The following is a 5,620-nucleotide window of genomic DNA, read 5'->3' as shown; positions in this document are numbered from 1 at the left end:
TAAGATAACTTTTATGAACTCTAAAATTTGAGAATCAATGACTGAAAGAATAAAAATCTAGTTTCTTGACTCAAGGTATGTGCCAATCATTCTGGCTTCTTCAGGGCTCAGAAGGTCTCATGATCTTCCTTCCCCTTGACCCCCCACATATACCCCTTTTCTTTCTGCTGATTCCCAAGATCCTGTGGAAATGTCAGGGTCCTTGCAACATCTTCCCTGAGACTGGCAGGAAGAGATTCTCACTCCATCCTGTCTTTCTACATGGTGCTCTCAGGCTGTGAGCACTATTGGCAGGGCCTGGATTTTGGCACATTGGGTATCGCCCTCAAATTCCATGGGACTGGGAGCTACTGACTCTACTTGTATGACTATGTTGGATATATTGGCAAGTTGCAAGTCACCACTATAATTATTAATTTTTTTGCAAAGAAAACAGATTTTTTTGTTTGTCTGGTGCCTGTATCCTCTGGGAGGTCTGAAAGAATAAAGTTTCTGAGAAAAAAGAGGATGTGATGAGATTTGAGTTGTTCAGAAGACCCAGAGAATGGAGGGGTTCCATAGGATGACATTTACAGAACAGACTTCCCGTCTTTTCTCCCTCCCTCCCTTCCATTTGTCATAAATAGTGATACCAACTGCTCTTGGGAAGTATGGTCATTGAGGGGAAACGTGAATGCTAATTGAGCAAATTAAAAATGCAAGGACATCATCTAATTGTAAATAAAGATCTTAGTGCAGTATTCAAGAGCACAAGCAAGGGCCATCATCTCAACTTCTCTTGAACAGAAGGGCAGAGTCACACGTGTCCTGTCCCATCAAACCACAAGAGAGCTGGCTTGGGATTTCTGAGATTCATTGCATCTGTGAGTGTCCAGAATTAATCTCATACACCAGTTTCTTTATTTCATCTAGGTCAGGGGTCTCTCCAAGGGTCCAAATAGTTACCTTAAGGGACCCCTGGACTCTTGGAATTCTTTGTAAAATTTGGCATGAGCTTATGTAGGTTTTCTTGAGGACATGCCCATTGTTTCCATCAGCTTTGAGAGGTTCTGTGGACCTCAGAATTTAGAAGCATAGCTCTAGAACTCCCCAACAATGGAGTCCCATTCTTTAGCTACGAGTGAAGAGCGTCAGAGTAGATTTCTGGGTTCCAATTCTGTCTTTGCTCCTTTATTCACTGTGTGACTTTAGGCAAGTTGCCTATCTTCTCTGAGCCTTAGTTTCTATAACTGCAAAATTGGTCCATCACTTATCTTGTAAATTGTTGTGATGATTAAATGAATTAACATATGTGAGGCATTTAGAACAGTGCCTGTGACACAGGGAATGTTAGTTGTGTTCATGCCATTGTTGTTTTTATTATTACTATCTTCTGGTGAACATTGAATTTCGTTGTATATCTACCCTCCTTGAAAATCTCTACCTTTTTTTCACCCCTCTAGCTCATTGCCTTATTAGCTTAGGGACAGAAAAACTCCCACTTCTTGCATTTGAAATATCCTTGGTGTTCTTTTATTAACAAAATTCTTTAGTAGACAGTAATATTCAGATCTATTCCTGCTCTCTTATTGGTAATCAATGATGCCCTGAATTCTTCAGGGATGTGCTCTGCATAAATAATCTTTTGCATAATTTTGCATTTTCTGCATAATTCTATTTTGCTGCATAACAATGTGTCAGTTCATTTTTCCCTTTTCTGTACCCTGAAAAGAAAGAAAAGTACTGAAATGGCTGGCAATCTCACAAGTGTTTGCTCGTTAACATTACATCTTTGAAACATTCCCCAGAGGTATGCTAATAGGCAACAAGCAAAACAACAATAAAGAAAATCAAGGGAGAAAAAAAATATACACTACTGCAAAACAGATTTGTAGCTTTCAGCGCTTACCAGTCACTCTGCTGCACAGCCTCCGAGCTGCTAATTGTATGTAATTATGAAGTGCTGAACTATGAATGGTCCTGACTTGAAGCTGGGAACACAGAACGAGGCTATATTCAAATGCTGCATTGATCTGTGAAGAGTGATAGGCTGTTTACAACCTCAAAGAGTTGTTTTCCCCTTCATTTCATGATTCTTCAGATAATATTTTTGGTTGTGGAGAAATTTAAAGAAAAATGGTGGAGTTGTTTAGGGAATTAAAAAAAAATCTGTTTTCATTAGCTTACACCTCAGGACATTTTGATAATTTGGACCCAAATCTTACCATGACTATTATGCAAATACTCTTTAAAGCGAGGAGTAGAGTGCTTGGGAGCTTGGGGAAGAATCAGCAACTCCGAGTGTGAGGCTGAGGTCTCAGAGGTGCAGAGGGCATTTGAACTTGACCTTTAAACCTGTCTTGAATAGTTTTGTGGTATGGAAATTTTGAAACAGCTGTGGTGGTTTCTTTTGAACTGCACATAACACTGAAGGTAATTTAGAGCAAGATGTGATTCTGGAAAAATGATAATGGCTTTTAATGTTATTTAGCTATTGTTTAGTATGCTTTTCAAGCCAGCAATTGTTTACTGGACTTCCCAAGTCCTGAAAAAATATACCTTAGACTGAATATACTAGAGAACATTTCCAATTACGGAATGATTATATGGACTGTAATACAGTGTTTCTAGGAGTCTCCGCACTTGTAGGTTTTTAACAAATGTCGAGATACTGACTTCTAGAGGCAGAAAGTTTGAAACTTTACCTTTACTAGCTACATAGCTTGTAATCTTGCTCAGTATTCAGTTGTCCCTACCTGTAAAAGGGATGTAACAGATGTTTTCTTCTGACCGCATGGAAATGTTCAGAGGATATAATAAAATAGTGTCTGTGAAAGTGACTTTTAAAATGGGGTTTTACATAATTATTAGCTATTGCTATATTGCTATAGACTGATTTTTTCTCAGCTGCATAAATTTCATTCCCTCAAGGTAATGATTGCCTCCCCTCCCCTGGGTTTTTTTTTTTGTGGTTTTTTTTTTTTTTTTTTTTGTGCCATAAATTGTGTTAGCATATATAGTCTAAGTTGATTCTTGGGATGATTCTACGATACTGGTGCCATCATTTCTTTTCTTTATAAATGAGGAAATTGAGTCTTAGCAAGTTAAATTTCTTATTGAGATCACAACTAGAAATGGGTGGCGGGCGCAAATCTCTGTGGCTATTTGTGTTGATCTGTTAATAAATTACTGAGAGATTCATGCTTATCAGAAATAATAAAGCTTCAAATTTCATAGATACTTACAAAGGCTTTCTGCCTTTGGTTTAATTGTTTTCTACTAAACAGATTGCAACCCATGTGCTTTGGCAAACATGACCACATTACTATTCTCAGATAATCACCCTAGAAGCTTGTGAAATAGTCAGATTCTAGGGCCCGTTCATCTGAGATTCTAAGTTAGGTTTGCAAGGGGCCTCAAGAGACCTGCCTTTTGGATAAATTCTCCCAGAATATTGGGGTGACTGGGCGATCCCAGCTAAGAAACACTAAGAGTCTGTTTGAGATTCTTGGGATCAGAATTTTCCCTTTGCACAATGCTTTTCAATCATGCCATATAGTTTTTTTCAGCAAGGAGGCAGAGGATGAGCCATCTGAAGACATTATAGGTTGAGTTTTGGTCGCAATACAGTATGAAAGTTATTTCCCCCATGCCAAGCAATTCTCAGACACTAGCTGGGTATCCTGCAATGCAGCTCAATTCCAGCACTGTCTACCTGACAATAATGTCAGATTCCACAGGTTAAGGGCTCAGAGCCACAAGTCTGCTCCACTTCAGATGCCAGTCACAAGTGTAGGTTGCTCCCTGTGCCTCTGACTGACTGACTGTAAAGCCAAGGTTCCCATGACTTCTTGGGTTTGATTAATTTGCCAAAGTGACTTTCAAAACTCAGGAAACCAGTTTACTTGCTATATGTCTCCATTATTATAAAAGCATATAACTCAGCATCAGTCCACTGGAAGAGCTACAGAGGGCAAGGTCGTGAGGAAAGGGCGTGGAGCTTCCATATCCTCTTCACATATGTCTCCCTCCCTGAATCTCCACATGTTCACCAATCTGGAAGCATTCAGAACCCCATCTTTTTGGAATTTTTATGGAGACTTCATTACTTAGGCATAATACGTTAATTCCTGCCCACTAGAGATTGAATTCTACCTCTGGGAGGTAGAGAGTAGGACTGAAAACCAACCATCACAAGGTTGGTTTTCCTGGCAACCAGCCTCCATCTTTAGATTACCCTGAACTTTCCCAAAGTCTTTTCATCAACAAAGCAAAAGGCACCTTTCTGGCTCTCAGCACTAGGTTCCAGGTTTGGGGAATTCTGGAAGAAGACTGGGAGGAAGACCAAGCAGGTATTTCTTTTTTCTTTTTTTGCTTGTGAAACATTTTCTTTTCTTTTTCTTTTTTTAATTTCTTTTTTTATTTTTATATTCCCCATAAAATTGCAACCCCCTGATTTTGACCCCAATCCCTCCTTTCCCCTGCCCCCCACCCCAAAGTGTGTCTCTGGTTCATGGTTGTTTGTTGATTTTGATTTTTTTCTTTCTTATAGTTATTCTTTTTCCTGGTCCCTTATTTAGGTTTTCTAGATTCCTGTAATGAGTGAGACCAACCGGTATTTTTCTTTTTCTTTTTCTTTCTGGATTATTTCTCCAAGCAGGTATTTCTTATTATAAATCACAATCTCACAGTCATAAGCATTTTTTTGGCATCATATTAAATGTACATAAAGCCATAATTTTAAAAATTATCTAATGACATTTCATTAATTACTACTCAATCTTTTCAAGTTAAGGGAACATGATATCTTTGGAGGTGCTTGATTTGCTAATGAGTTATTTTAAGTTTCTTTCATCCATCCCTGCCCCTGTGTTGGTGTGTCTGGGATGGGGAGAGTTCAGTAGGTTTGGTGACCTGGTGGGGAGGGTCCAGAGGCTCAGGGATGGCACTTCTTGGAGCTGTGCTTCAAGCCTTGTGCTTGCTTGTCTGGGCTTTTGAGGCTGACTTGCTGAGCAGAGGGGAGTCCCGTCATAACTGCCACCTCTCACTTTAGCTTTGTGGTCTCTAATTTAGAAATTGTGGCATTTCATGCTTGCTTTGGAAGCACATACACTAAAATTGGAACGATACAGAGAAGATTAGCATGGCCCCTGCGCAAGGATGACACGCAAATTTGTGAAGTGTTCCATATTTTTAAGATAAATAAAGAACAAAATCAGATTTTTCTAACTCATTGGGGAACCATTTCAGAGTAAAAGTTGTCCTACTCTTCCCCAAAAAACTTGTGGAATTTCTAAATCTTAAATCTCAAATCTCAGCTCAAAGAACACATAAAGAAGTTGAAGACCAGAGAGAAGACCACTACGCCCAGGATCATAGCCTAGTGGACCAGGGGCTATATCTACTTGATTAAGAGACAATTTGATCTTAATCTACTTGATTAAGAGATATTTTGCAGGACATCAAATGGCCTCCCTCATCCACAGGTGAGGAGAGGCAACTAGTGACCGTCACTAGGAAAAGCACTCCTGTCTAAAGGCACTGTGCTGGGGACTGAGTGTTAGTGTTCTCCCAAATTCTTATTTTGGGATCCTAATGTTCAGTGCAATGGTATTAGTAGCTGGGACCTTTGGGAGGTGAT

The 5,620-nt window shown here is 39.4% G+C and overlaps 1 non-coding gene across 1 annotated transcript; it reads left to right on the top strand.

The window, feature by feature from the left end:
* Positions 1-5,071: 5,071 nt before the first annotated feature.
* On the top strand, positions 5,072-5,174 carry LOC119239711 (U6 spliceosomal RNA). The gene has a single exon (XR_005123977.1). It is a non-coding gene; the product is annotated as a U6 spliceosomal RNA (small nuclear RNA).
* Positions 5,175-5,620: the final 446 nt, after the last annotated feature.

This window comes from Talpa occidentalis, unplaced genomic scaffold (genome assembly GCF_014898055.3).
Source record: "Talpa occidentalis isolate TD23 unplaced genomic scaffold, MPIMG_talOcc4v2.1 talOcc4.11, whole genome shotgun sequence".
In the NCBI taxonomy this organism is placed as follows: domain Eukaryota; kingdom Metazoa; phylum Chordata; class Mammalia; order Eulipotyphla; family Talpidae; genus Talpa; species Talpa occidentalis.
Note: the sequence above shows the minus strand (reverse complement) of the source record. Positions and strands in the feature narration are given on the sequence as shown.